The sequence below is a fragment of the Lithobates pipiens genome, unplaced genomic scaffold, assembly GCF_037356315.1.
Source record: "Lithobates pipiens isolate NorthernLeopardFrog02 unplaced genomic scaffold, aLitPip1_a1.2 Scaffold_16, whole genome shotgun sequence".
NCBI classification, from domain to species: Eukaryota; Metazoa; Chordata; class Amphibia; order Anura; family Ranidae; genus Lithobates; species Lithobates pipiens.
In genome coordinates, this window is record NW_027507748.1 from 335,964,719 (window position 1) to 335,979,731 (window position 15,013).

Genomic DNA, 15,013 nt, shown 5'->3' on the forward strand with positions numbered 1-15,013 from the left:
GATGTAAAAGGGGAACTCTGTAGACTCTGATGTAAAGGGGACTCTTGTTATTAACTTCATATGAATGTTATTTAATAGCAAAATATATGTATAGTTTATACTATTTAAAAAAAGAATTGCTGTGTGCGCCGCTAAAGTGTTTTGGTTTGACTTGAAGAAAAGGTGGCAACCATAGTTATCACCCCTGTATAATTGTTTTTGCCATCCATCTTTTTGTCATCTCACTTCCTGTTGTCTCCTTCCGTTTGTAAGTTAGATGTTTGAAAGTAGAGGACTGCCCTATATGCTCTGTATAAATGGGGACCTAAGGTGTTGGTGTTGCGAAAAACACTGTAAGCCCTCAAAGTGACTCTTTGTGGGCGCTGGAGTGCCCTGCTGTGAACGATTATATCAAGAATTGTAATGACATGCCATTGTTGAACAGTGGTAGCAAAATTGGGCCTTTGGCGGTTGTGGTGGTGGTGCTGGGGCCACAACACTATAAGTCCTCACAGTTAGTCTCGGTGAGCGCAGGAACGGGCCCTGCTGTGAAATATTATATCAAGAATTGTAATTAAATGCCCCTGTTAAACAGGGGCTGAAAAATTGGGCCTTAGGCACTGCTTGCTGGTGCCAAGACACTGCAACCTCTCCCAGATACTCTAGTTGGAGTGCAGGAATGAGCCCTGCTGCAAAGCATTGCATCAAAAATTGTAATTACATACCCCTGTTAGACAGGGGCTGAAAAATTGGGCATTAGGCACTGGTGCTGGTGTTACGACACTGCAACCTCTCCCATATACTCTAGTTGGAGTGCAGGAATGAGCCCTGCTGCAAAGCATCGCATCAAAAATTGTATTTCATGCCCCTGTTAGGGGCTGAAAAATTGGGCCTTAGGCACTGGTGCCACGACACTGCAACCTCTCTCAGATACTCTAGTTGGAGTGCAGGAATGAGCCCTGCCGCAAAGCATTGCATCAAAAATTGTATTACATGCCTCTGTTAAACAGGGGCTGAAAAGTTGGGCCTTAGGCACTGGTGCTGGTGCCACAACACTGCAACCTCTCCCATATACTCTAGTTTTATTGCAGGAATGAGCCCTGCTGCAAAGCATCGCATCAAAATTTTTATTACATGCCCCTGTTAAACGGGGGCTGAAAAATTGGGCCTTAGGCACTGGTGCCACGACACTGCAACCTCTCCCATATACTCTAGTTGGAGTGCAAGAATGAGCCCTGCTGCAAAGCATTGCATCCAAAATTGTAATTACATGCCCCTGTTAAACAGGAGCTGAAAAATTGGGCTGGTGGCATCACCCAGAACCAAAAATGTTCTTCCAAGCTATCAGCAGGATCATTGAGGAGGAAGAGGATAGTCAGTCAACATAACAGGACAGTCACTCAGCATCAGCATAGGCAGTCTTGAAGGGATGGGACATTTAAAAAACAATGATTCGGTTACATCAGCTTCAGGTGCTTGGTAGCCGGTGGTGATCCAAGACTGATTCATCTTTATGGAGGTCAGACGATCAACCGAGTCAGTGGACAGGAGCACCCTGTGATCGGTTACAAAGCCTCCAGCAGCACTGAAGGTGCATTCTGAAAGAACACTGGATGCAGGACAAGCCAGTAGCTCAATTGCATACTGTGCAAGCTCTGGCCAGTGATCCATCCTCAAGACCCAGTAAGCCAGAGGATTTTCGGTGGGAAAGGTGTCTAAGTCTGACCTTGCCCCTAGGTATTCCTGCACCATGTAAATCAGACGCTGGCAATGGTTGCTGGAACTGATCATAGCTTAGAGCTGCGGACTAAAAAATTGTCTGAACGTATCAGTCAGACAGTCACCTTCTCCACGGCTCCTTCTGTGACTGACCGAAGCCTCAGCAACACGTTGTCCAGGACCAGGAGTTTGTAACCTTCCAGTCTCTGGGAACGCATTGCACAGACCTTTCTGCAAGGCCTCCCGGAGATGTCTCATCCTCTGCTCCCTCTGCGACGGCAAGATAAGGCCTGCAACCTTACTCTTGTATCGAGGATCAAGGAGAGGGGCCAGCCAGTAATGGTCCCTCTCTTTGATCCGAAGAATACGAGGATCCTTCCGCAGGCTTTTGCAGGATCAGGAAGGCCATGCACCGTAGGTTAGCTGAGGCATTCGGTGTGGAGTCCTCTGGGTCACCAAGGACAACATGATCCGCAGCCACCTCCTCCCAGCAATGTACAAGTCCACGTGTTTCTTGGGACTGTAAATCATCCCTAAAAGACTGCTGCTGCTGATGCTAAGTGCCAGGCTCCACCTCCTTCTCCTCCTCCTCCTCCTCTTCCTGTGTGATGGGTGGGACAGTAGGAACACTGTCTGGATAAAGGGGGCCTTGAGAGGCAAGGAAGTCCTCCTCTTCCTGCCTCTGTTCTGCCTCAAGTGCCCTGTCCATTATTCCACGCAGCGTATGCTCCAACAGGTGGACAAGAGGTACAGTGTCACTGATGCATGCACTGTCACTGCTCACTATCCTCGTGTCCTCCTCAAATGGTGACAGGACAGTGCATGCATCCCTGATCATGCCCCACTGGCATGGTGAAAAAAACCAAGCTCCCCTGACCCTGTCCTGGTGCCGTAGTCTCACAGGTACTCATTGATGGCCCTCTGCTGCGTGTGCAGCCACTGCAGCATGGCAAACTTTGAGTTCCACCTGGTGGGCATGTCACATATAAGGCGGCTCTTGGGCAGGTTCAACTCCTTTTGGAGCTCAGCCAGCCAAGCACTGGCATTAAATGATCGGTGGAAATGCACACAGACTTTCCTGGCCTGCCTCGGGACATCCTGTAAGCCCAGGTACCTGCCCAAGAACCACTGCACCACCAGGTTAAGGACGTGACCCACACAGGGCACATGGGTCAGTTGTCCCTGACGGAGGGCAGAGAGGAGGTTGGTGCCATTGTTGCAAACCACCATTCCTGGCTTAAGCTGACGTGGCATCAACCACCTCTCGGCCTGCTCCTGAAGACCTGACAAAATATCTGCCCCAGTGTGGCTCCTGTCCCCCAAACAAACTAGCACAAGCACGGAATGGCATATTTTTGCCTGCGTACTTGCTTAGCCCCTTGAACGCCTACGGAGCACCGCTGGTGTCCGAGGACAGAGGACTGGAAGAGGCCATGGAGGAAGAAGAAGAGGAAGGGGTGGAGGAGAGAGGTGTGTCACAACCAGTAGTAGTAGTAGTAGTAGTAGCTGGTGCCCCCCTGTGACATCCAGACTGCCCCCTGGTGACATCTAGACTGGCTCCCGTGACATCTAGACTGCCCCCCATGACATCCAGACTGGCCCCTCTGTGACATCCAGACTGCCCCCCGTGACATCCAGACTGGCCCCCCTGTGACATTCAGACTGCCCCACCCTGTGACATCCAGACTGCCCCCCCTGTGGCCCCCCGTGACATCCAGACTGGCCCCCCTTGACATCCAGACTGCCCCCATCACATCCAGACTGCCCCGTGACATCCAGACTGGCCCCCCTGTGCCCCGTGACATCAAGACTGACCCCCCCGTGCCCCCCGTGACATCCAGATTGGCCCCCCGTGACATCCAGACAAAGTTGCCACGTGGTTATAATAAAGATTGAGCTGCGGCACCACCCATCCCCATCCCTTTCCATAACAGGTCACAGAGACTGGCAGTCGGGCGGGGGGTCAACTGCGCCACAGCTCAATCTCTATTGTAGCCATCCACCAAGCCTACTTCTACGGTCTTCTTGAAAATGGCTAGGACCTCTAGCGGACCTCTGCGGCACAAATCTGGAAAAAAACAAATTTCCCAGGACATTTCCCGGGAAACGCTTAAATCGGGAAAAAGGGCTAAATGCCGGGAATTTAGTTACTCTCCCCCTGTGTGACTGGTGTGGCAATAATTAGGGACACTGTGACTGGTACGATGGTCTGGCGACATTATAATGCTGTGGTCACTAGATCGGTGAAAGATTGTACCACAAGTGGCAAATGAAGGAGGACATATGGGTATGGTATATCCACCCACATCAGTGCCCCCCCCCCATCTGGCTTTATATCTGTATTGGCTGAACAGGAAGAGGTCAAGCGCACAGGCGGAGCTCTGCGGTGTAATTCAATTGGTGTGCTGCCCCTAAGCTGGCCCCTGGAGAGCATCCTGCCTCATTGGAGATGTGCCTCCTCCTCCTCCTCCTCTCTCCTATCAGGCACTCACATGGAGTCAGTGACCTCATCATCCCCTCCCTCTTCTTTACTGGAGCAAACCTGTCAGTATGCTGCAGCTGGTGGAACAGATTGCTGTCCTTCTTGAGCATCCCCTCTCTCTGCGCTCACGCTACTGCCTTCCTCTAGTTGGGCATCCTCATGGAGCATGTACACAACACTGTGCTCAAAGAGTTTGGGGGGCTACTCAGGAGGACATGGTGGGTCTAGGGAAGGAGTGACTGATGACATTGAGACGAGGGAAGAGGACGCATTGGCAGCTGCTTTGCTGGTACACTGAGCCTGGGTGAGAGAGGATGAGGAAGGCTTGATCATCCACTCTACCAAGTCTTTGGCATGATGCGGCTCAACACGTCCAGCTGCCGAAAATAAGGACAAGCATGTCTCATGGCCACGTGCTGATGACGATGCACCGCGTCCATGACCAGCACTGTTGTCTCTAGACACAGAGCTTGCTTTCCCTCTTTTATTGGCTCGTGACTGTCTGCCCCTCCTTGCTGGCCTTCCAGATATAGTAATGGCCTGCAGGGAGATGGGAAAACCAGCAATCGGGTAGCTTTAGGTACACACTGAGCAGATGACACAGTACACCAACTGTAATTACTGCAGCTTCCTGCCTATGTTACAGAAACAGAACAACACCAGCAATAAGGGGTAGCTTCAGGTGTATACTGTGCAGGAGGCACACAACACCCACTGTAAATGCTGCAGATGCCTGTATTACAGAACACCAGTAATAAAGGGTATCTTCAGGTGTATATTGTGCTGGAGGCACACAACACCCAATTTAACTGATGCAGATGCCTGTATTTCAGAACACCAGTAATAAAGAGTAGCTTCAGGTGTATATTGTGCTGCAGATGCCTGTGGCCAATTATGGCTCTCCTTGCTGCCGGCGCTGTGATTGGTCAAGCATGCGGCGTCACAGTGCATGCTTGGCCAATCATCAGCCAGTAATGCACTGCGATGGCGCAGTCCATTGTGGGCTGTGAGCGCCACACGAACATGGCGTGAACAGCCCATAATGTTCGGAATTAGCCGAACAGGCGAACAGCCGTTGTTCAAGACAAGCTCATCCCTAGTGCCCATTAGTTTAGTCTTATTTGTGCCTATGAGTGTTGTCTCATAAATGATTATCAGTGTCATCTTATCTGTGCCTATCAGTGTCGACTTATCTGTGCCCATCAGTGCAGCCCATTAGTGCCCCTCAGTGCAGCCCATCAGTGCCCATCAGTGCAGCCTCATCAGCGAGTATCAATGAAGGAGAAAAATTACCATTTTGCAAAATTTTATAACAAACTATGAAACATGTTTGTTTGTTTTTTTTCCAAATTTTTTGTATTTTTTTGTTCATTTAGCAAAAAATAAAAACCCAAATGGGGATTAAATATCACCAAAAGAAAGTTCCATTTGTGTGAAAAAAATTATAAAACAGTGCAGCATGACTGCAAAATTGTCATTCAAAGTGTGACAGCGCTGAAAGCTGAAAATTGGTCTGGGCAGGAGGGGGGTTTAAGTGCCCAGTAAGCAAGAGGTTAATAAGAGATACTGTGTTTTTATGGGGGTTTGTTTTTATTTAAGTAGAATTATAGGCAAAGCTTTTTTCATTTTTGATAGAGTTAAAAGAGAATTCCCCTCTGTCATTTTTTTTTTTTACATCTGTATCTTGCTGGAGAGATTACCCTTCACTTCCTTTCCATAGCCAAAACAGGAGGTGATATAAAATCCCTCCAAAATGAGAAATTCTCTTACCGAGGTCACCAAAACTAGTATCACCACAGTGGTTCTACCTTCTGTAGCACTAACCCCCGAAAGAGCTGCTGGTTATTTTTGGGCTTACCGTTACCTTCCGTTCTCCTTGTTTTACGTCTAGGGGATGTCCCGTGGTAAATGGCCCAGTAACTTGAGACTCACAATAGATCCACTTGAATGGATTTTATTTGCATATCTTAGACAATTGAACAGTCTTTCAACTTGGGATCAGAGGGTTGGAAAGGAAGTTCAGGTACTCTAATGTCGCGTACACACGTAGCAGACTATTCGGTGGACTTAGTCTGGCAGACTTTCCGCCGGACTTTCCGAACGAGCTACTTGCCCAAACACGGCACTTTTTCAATGGACTAATAAGGCGTACTAAGTCTGCCAGACTATCCGCCGTACTTTTGAAATGAACTGACACAAACGGAGGAAAGTCCGCTCATTTTGAGCATGTCTCCAGGTACCCGGGGCCAGCGACGCCTCCTTCGTCACCTGGTATGGACTTAAAGAGGAATCCCTACGCAAAAAAATCGGCGTGGGGGTCCCCCCCTAGGTCCATATCAGACCCTTGTCCAAGCACGCTACCCAGCCGGCCAGGAAAGGGGGTGGGGACGAGCGAGCACCCCCCCCTCCTAATCCATGCTAGGCCACGTGCCCTCAACATGGGGGGGTGCATTGGGGAAGAGGAGGCTGCGCGGCCCTCCCACCCCAAAGCACCTTGTCCACATGTTGATGAGGCCAAGGGCCTCTTCCCGACAACCCTGGCCATTGGTTGTTGGGGTCTGCAGGCGGGGGGCTTATCGGAATCCGTGAGCCCCCTTTAATAAGGGGGCCCCAGGATACCGGCCCCCCGCCCTATGTGAATGAGTATGGGGTACAATGTACCCCTACCCATTCACCTGTAAAAAAAAAGTAAAAAAAAACACAACACACAAGGGTTAAAATAGTTTATTGTGTTTTTTTAAACTTTTTTTCACAAGCAAGAGTTGCAATTCCATTTGTCAACTGAACCCAGGCAGATGCGCTCATCCTTAAGTCCTGGTTCACACTTTCGCATTTTTTAATGCGTTTTTCAGTTTTGCAGAAACAAACTACAGTCCATTTAACACAATTTCCTATGGGTCACGTTCACATCTGTGCATTTATGGAAAAGAGCCAGCGACTAGCAGGTTATGTTTTTGGTTCCATAGACTTCAATGGATCAAAAATGTGTATTGAAAAATGCAAAATGCTCCCGGAATATGCATCAACTGCAATCTGCATAGGTGTGAACCAGGTGTAGTGGTGACACTTTGGACAAAGTGTCATTCATGTACAAATTTAGTTTTTTGCCTCAGAACAGTAAAGGGGTTCTGTAGGTTTAACTTTGACCTCAGTTTGGCTGGGCTGTGTTAGTGTTCTGCCTGGTCATGTGTACAGTGAGGTGCACATGGCAGGCTCAGAACCAGGCCTAGTTGGACGTTTTGGGTATCAGCTTCCCCGGAGCCAATCAGTGGGTGCTCTGGGCCCCGCTGAGGAGTCTGGGGAAGGGTACGTAAGGTGTTGAAGTCACGTGTTCTGGGTTCGTTCGTGAGGCCTTAGCGGTCTGTTCCTGATTCTGGACCGGGGTAGCCCCGCGAGGGGTCCCGGTCACAGGAGCTTTTGTCGCTCCGCAACATGATCGGTTGGTTAACCCCAATAGACCCGCCTGGTCTGGGGTAAGGATCCATCTGTTCACGAGACTCAGAACCGGCTGGTCCGAGGCACAGTAACTGAGGGAGGATTCCAGGCGTCCGGGTGTGCTCTCGGCTTGGAGAGGCACCGCAGCTCGTGTAAGTGACCTAGGGAGGACTGTTCAGAAGAGGGCCAACCAGCTGGCATCCTGAGAAGTGCCTGGTTGCTGAGTTGTGAAGGACACTGATGAATTCATGCTTTTCCAGTACTTTTAAGGAGACAGAGAACGTTCCAGGTACTGAGGGAAAAGGTTCCTGTTCACTTTCAGTTACAACTTGTTCAAGCTCAGAGATTTCACAAGTTCTGAGTCAAAGCGCTGATTGCCATAATCTAAGGCTAGAGATTTGTTCAGCCTTGAAGTGCCCAGCTACGAGTGGCTACTCTCTGGGTGGTACTAGAGACTTTGTGATATTTGCAGTTCAGGTGCCTGAGTTCTTTCACCCTTGCCCTCTGTTCCCATACGAGACTGTGTTTGTTGGATGTTACCCCTGCAAATAAAAACCTTTCAAAAGGACTTTTGGTGTCAGCGTCCAAAGTTGTTGGGTATCAACCCTGAGAACCCCTAGACGTGGAAGAACAAGCCAAGCGGAGGTAACCGGTCAGCCCAAAAGTTAAGGCCACCCTGCCAAGGGTTATGGCCGCTACACAGGTCTTATTATTTATATAAAAACAGCAAATTCTCCTGCGCTCTGGTTTCTTGGTCTTTAAATGTGATATAAACAGTTTGAAATAGTGTAGTCACTACGTCTTGCAGCCCTCCTTTAGAACATTGGGTGTTCAAATACTAAAAAGAGAGAATACAAAGAAGGGGAAGGCGCACTGACCTAGTGCATTACCATAAAACAGCTTTATTTAAAATTGAATCAAATAGCAAAATGGCTACTCACAAACGAGTATTGATCACAGGCAAAATCAATACAAATAAATCCATCGCACCAAACATTTGGCGACTCCAGACCAGATGTCCGAGGAATTTGATGAGTACCTCTACGGAAATGGCTAACGCTTTTCGGGAGTGACCCCCTTTCTTCAGAGCCAAAGAGGGCTATGGTCTCTCGCTGGAGGCTGCAAGTAAATATATATAAAAAGGCCTCATGGGCTTAGAGGCCTTTTTATATATATTTACTGGCAGCCTCCAGCGAGAGACCATAGCCCTCTTTGGCTCTGAAGAAAGGGGGTCACTCCCGAAACGCATTAGCCATTTCCGTAGAGGTACTCATCAAATTCCTCGGACATCTGGTCTGGAGTCGCCAAACGTTTGGTGCGATGGATTTATTTGTATTGATTTTGCCTGTGATCAATACTCGTTTGTGAGTAGCCATTTTGCTATTTGATTCAATTTTAAATAAAGCTGTCTTATTATTTATATGCAATATTTCATTGTTTGGGGCTAAAATGGAAAAAAAAATGTAGATATTATTTATTTTTTAATTTTTCTAAATTTCTATTAATACAGGATGAATAATTGTTAGTCAGGCAGAGCTGCACATTCTCTTCAGCTGATGTTCCCTTCTCTGTCACCCAGGAGTTAAAGGAAGTCTTTGTTTGATACAGGTACGTCTAGGTTCTTGTAACTTCTGTTCCTGGAAGGTGATCGGTGCTTCCTCCTTCCCTGTGTGTAGAGTGTTTCCTCATAGAGAAATGGGTTGGATGTCAGCTCAGGAATCCCTCCCTGTTGTCAGATGTCTATAAAAGAGTCATCTATTGTGCGGTGCTTGGAATGAAGAGAGAAATGCTGACAGTTCCCTCCTCACTGTACACTCATCCAGGAAACCACTGTGAGTACAATGTTTCTCTCCAATTTCTTCCTGTCCCAGTGCCGAATATGCTCACAGTGCCTTCCTGTATACAATATCTCCCAATAGGTCACACAAGTGGCAATGTGGCGGGCTGGAAGAGCTTGGTGTATGGTAGTCGTGTCCCTTATGGGTGACATATAGGACTGGCTGAGGCTGTGTGCTGTGTATGGCTCATTTTACTCTGTGTTATGTTGTCCTTAGTACATTCTAAGTCAACGAAATTTAGTCTTATAACCCATTGCCCCTTTTTTCTAATAAAAAAAAAAATGTTTTCACCTTTTTTCACTCTTTTGTGTTGTTTCCGTGCTGCTGATCTCCTACGGCCTACTTGCAGCCACCCCCTGTCCACGTGCCCATATTCCAGTGATGGCTACGTGGTATTTCTCAGAGTGGGCTTCTGGATGGAGACAGCGTAATATATGATAAAACTCCATCAGAAGCTCCAGCGACGGGGTGACAACCAAGAGCACAACTAGAAGACATATACAGAGCGTTGTCACCTATTGTAACAGGAGGAGCCTCAAAAGGGTCTTCATGGCTTGGTCATCAGTAAATTATTTTAATGAAAAATGTAGATCTACAAAGATCACGTTAGTATAGGAGGGTGATAGCAGAAAAAAGACCAAGTGGTCCATTGAGTGTGTGTATGTTTGCGTGTGTGTATATAATATATAATATATATACACATATGTATGTATATGTATATATACGAGGGGTGTTCAAATAGTTTCCACACTTTTTTATATTTAATAGAGTTTAAAAAGTGTGAAAACTTTTTGAAGAACATATATATATATATATGTGTATATATATATATATATATATATATATATATATATATATATATATATATATATATATATATATATATATATGTGTGTATTTTTTTAATATAGTTATCATTATTATTATTATTATTATTATTATTATTATTAAAAATTATAATAATAATAATAATGCTATTTTTTATTATCTGTTTTTATTATTATTATTATTATTATTATTATTAATTATAATAATATTTATTTATTTATGTATTTATTACCCTTTCTTTTATATATATATATATATATATATATATATATATATTTTTTTTTTGTCTGAGTATAGATCTATGTTTGTCCCAAGCATGTTTGAATTCACTAACTGTTGATGGACTCCCTACTTCTGCTGGAAGTCTATTCCAAGCATCCACTACTTTTTCAGTAAAATTATACTTTCTAAGATCAGTTTTGAACTTTGCTAGTTTGAAGTTATGTCCCTGTGTTCTTGATTTTGGCTTCATATTGAAAATACTGCCCTCCGGCACCTTAGACTGTTATAGCTTATGTGAAATATTAGTAATATTAATGATTGGTACAGTTCTTTCACTTTCATGGGCTCCTGTGACTCTGAAATTGCTTCTAATGTTGGTTATACGTAGTTAGATTTTAATTTGAATGGAAATTGAGAACGATCGTTCTTTCTTGTCAGCATTGAGTCAACTCATTTTGTTCCAAAGCTCTTATTTCATGGGTGCTTAAAGTGGTTGTAAACCCTTACAAACCACTTTGACCTACAGGTAAGCCTAGATTAAGGCTTACCTGTAGGTCCAAGTAATATCTCCTAAACCTATATGGTTTAGGAGATATTTGCCCGAAAACGGGCACCGCTGTCTACGGCGCATGCGCCGTAGACAGCGGCGCGCAGGCGCACTGAGCGCGACATTTCCAAGAATGGAGCTGCCGCGCTTGTCGGCTCCCGTGCGCATGCGCGGGAGTGACGTCATCGCGGCTCCGCCGAATGACAGCGGCGGAGCTACAAGACACCACCAACAAGATGGATGCGACGGACTACAGGGGACAGCGGTGACTTCGCTGGCTCCTGTGTCAGGTAAGTGACACATAATGGGCTTCTATGCGATGCATAGTAGTCCATTATGCTTTGCCTTTGCAGGGAATGAAAGAGGAAGTAAACCCATCAGGGTTTACTTCCTCTTTAACTACGGCCCTCCAGCTGTTGTGGAACTACAAGTCCCATCATGCCTCTGCCCTTGGGTGTCATGCTTGTAACTGTCAGCCTTGCAGTGCCTCATGGGACTTGTAGTTCTGAAACAGCTGGAGGGCCGCAGGTTGAGCACCCATGCCTTATTTCATTCTACAATTTGAATGCAATCCATTAAACAGTTTTCATTACAAGATGTACAATTTTTCCCCGAATGAAAACCGCATTCACAGTTAAAATTTTGTTTGTCCAAGCGAGATTTTCCATCCTGCTCCTTTGGATTTTCCTGTCACTACCGCCAAGAACAAACATCCATCTGACCACACTTACCACTGGAAAATCAGACAAACCTTTAAAAAACAAACATAAAAAAAAAAAAAGCTTATCGTGTGTAACTAGTGATGCATCCCCTTCTTGTATGTTATCTTCCCCCCCCCCAAGGTGTGGTAGGTGTGTGGGAACATTCACATGGTGCTGTTAGTGATCGATTGTCAAGGAATGGACATTGGTCAATGTATTCACCTTATTTAATCACTAAGTAAATACAATTCAACTGTCATTCATAATATTTCCATTGGAGAGTTGGAGGTGTGTAAGATGGATTGTCCTAGCCTGTGTGGCCTTTGGATTGTATCCTTCATCTGTCCCCGTGATTCATCCAAACGATGGTCATTGCTTGTGTGTATGCCTTGGATTGTTAGTGTTTGTGACATACATTATTCACATGCATATCAAACGTGATTGCAGAAGCACAATTCAGCTCTTTTAAAATAAACAGAAAGCAGCATTTACGTTCTACATGTTTTTTTTTTTTTTTTTCCACAAAGCTACAGTTGTAGTGTATATGTATCCATTGTAGCAAAGGGGGAGATTTACTAAAACTGGTGCACACAGAATCTGGTGCAGCTCTGCACAGTAACCAATCAGCTTCTAGGTTTTATTGTCAAATCTTTATTAAACAATCTGAAGTTAGAAGCTGATTGGCTGCCATGCACTCTCCCATTTTAGTAAATCAATCCCTACGTATACTAAAGACAGAACTTTCCTTTTTTTTTTTTATTTCATTTCTTGGAGTAAGGAACAATTAGAACTGCTACCTGTTTCTCCCTGGGGAGATTACCCCTCACTTCCTGTCCTTGTGGCACAACAGGAAGTGAGAGGAATTCTCTCCGAACCGAAGGGGAAATCCCTTTTTGGTTGTTACCAGAACAGTTGTCCCAATTAGAGGATTTCTGTTTTAGTGATAAATGTAGCATTTTGGATTTTTCATCACTGTGAGGGAATTCACTAAAACTAGAGCAGACACCATTTCTGCATAGTAAGCAGTTAGGTTCTATCTTTAGCATGTTCAGTGAGACACCAGGGGGAGGCGCAGGTGAGAATCTCTAGATTCTTACCCACAGTACCAGAAACTGTCAGATTTGTACACTATATGAACCACTTGCTGACGTCGCAACTCTTTGCATGTAACGACTCATCTTACATGCAAATAGAGTTTCCGAGCGACACCGGAGGCAGCTTCCATGTGATAGAGGAAATCTGGGCAGATGCACTCCATTAAAAAATTTCTTTATTGAATAAAATCAGTCCATAAAGCAATCAAAGATAGAGGATAACCACTGACGCATTTCACACCCCTTACTGATGCTTAGTCACTGCGTCCAGGGTCAGCGTTTCTGACAAGTTTTGACCACGTAGAAGCTGGCAGCAGCTAGTTGGCCACTTGGTATGTGACCATAGCACAGTGTTGCCGCATCCATTGCTGCATACCATCAACTATACAGGGTTTCTCAACCAGCGTTCCAATGGAACCCTAGGGTTCCTGCAGTGGTTTCTAGGGGTTCCTTGAGAAATTAGCAATTTCTGCCTCTCAGTTCCAATTGCCATTATTGATCTTTTAGCTATTTGTAAGGGGGTAAGTCTTCCCAGTGTCCACAAGCGTAAGGAACATTCTTCCCACTGACCATCACACTAATGCAGCCTTTCTCAACCTTTTCAACACAGAGGAACCCTTGAAATAGTTCTCTGGTCTCGAGGAACCCCTGCTAAAAATTTGAAACTTACAACTCATGATATATTAGTGTGAAGGTCAGTGAGAGGAATGGTCTTTGCATGTGCGGTCATTGGGAAGAATTACCCCCTTACAGATAGTTAAAAAGATCAATGGTGTCAGTGGGAACTTAGATCTGAGAGGCAGAAATTGCCCAATGCTGAAGGAACCCCTAGAAACCTCTGGAGGAAGCCTAGGGTTCCACGGAACCCTGGTTGAGAATCACTACACTAATGTATCATGAGTTGTAGATATAGTCATTTTTAGCAGGGGTTCCCTAAGACCAGAAAGCTATATCAAGGTTTCCTCTGCTTTGAAAAGGTTGAGAAAGGATAGTGCAAGGGCCTGCTTGACTGGATGCAATTTGAAAGGATTGTTTAGGCTTGTCCTCTCGGCATGCCGTTATTCTAGTTTCTAGTAAATTTCTAGCCACAAACCTAATTACTATTTTAGTTTCATGGTAGCCTATTTTTGTCTGTGATTTTTAAAGGTGTTGTAAAGTCTCACGGTTTTTCACCTGAATGCAAAAAATGCATTCTGGTGAAAAACCTTCTGTGCTGCAGCTTCCCCAAAGAGCCGCCCTTTGTCTTACCTGAACCCAATCGTTCCAGTGACGGGCACAAGCACAGCAGCTTCAGCCACTGTCTCGGGCCCTCACTGGACACCCTAGGAGAAGCGCTCTCACGGGGGATTACCTTGCGGTTGCACTCCCGAGTCCAGCATTTGCAGGACTTGGCCCCGCCCCTGCCGCTCGCGTCATTGGATTTGATTGACAGCTGTGGGAGCCAATGGCTGTGCTGCTATCAATCTATCTAATCAAGAACCGAGAACCCCAGGCAGAGAGACAGCGCGTCCCCGTGGGTCAAGTTTGAGGGCTCAGGTAAGTAAAAGGGGGGGCTTGGGGGCCGGTCACTGACAGGTGTTTTTTCATCTTAATGCATAGGATGCATTAAGGTTAAAAAACATGTAGGTTTACAACCCCTTTCAAGTCATAGTAAAGGCAATGTTTTTATTTTTTTTAAATAACAAATATGGTATACTTACCTGCTGCATAGAGCAGCCCTTATCCCCCTCTTCTTGGGTCCCCTGCTGGTGCTCCGAGCTCCTCCCCCTTGCTGAGTACTCCTATAGCATGCCACTTGCTCTGCTGGATGGTGTGCGTGTTTGAGGTGTCCATAAAACACACAGCGTGGGGCTCTCCCCGGCTCCCTCCTCACTGGCTGGGATTGACAGCAACAGGAGCTAATGGCTCCCACTGCTGTGTCTGAGCCATCAAGGAGAGAAGGAGCCGAGAAAGCCACTTCTCTCATGCACATCGCTGGATGGAGATCGGGCTCAGGTAGGTATAAGAAGGCTGGGGGGGAAGCCGCATGCAGAAGGTTTTTTAACATTAGTACATGTAATGCATGTAAAAAAAAACTTCCGCCTTTAGAACCACCTTAAAAATGTCCATGACATCATACTACATAACTTTGGAAAATCAAAAGGAGGTCATAAAATTACATTGTATAG

The 15,013-nt window shown here is 45.8% G+C and overlaps 1 protein-coding gene across 1 annotated transcript in view; it reads left to right on the top strand.

Moving 5' to 3' along the window:
* The first annotated feature begins 9,303 nt into the window (after positions 1–9,303).
* Positions 9,304–15,013, top strand: part of ZC3H12A (zinc finger CCCH-type containing 12A) — a 39,695-nt gene continuing 33,985 nt past the window's right edge. Inside the window, exon 1 of the mRNA XM_077481790.1 lies at positions 9,304–9,447. The gene's annotated coding sequence lies outside the window, so the exon portion shown is untranslated. The remainder of the gene's footprint in view (positions 9,448–15,013) is intronic.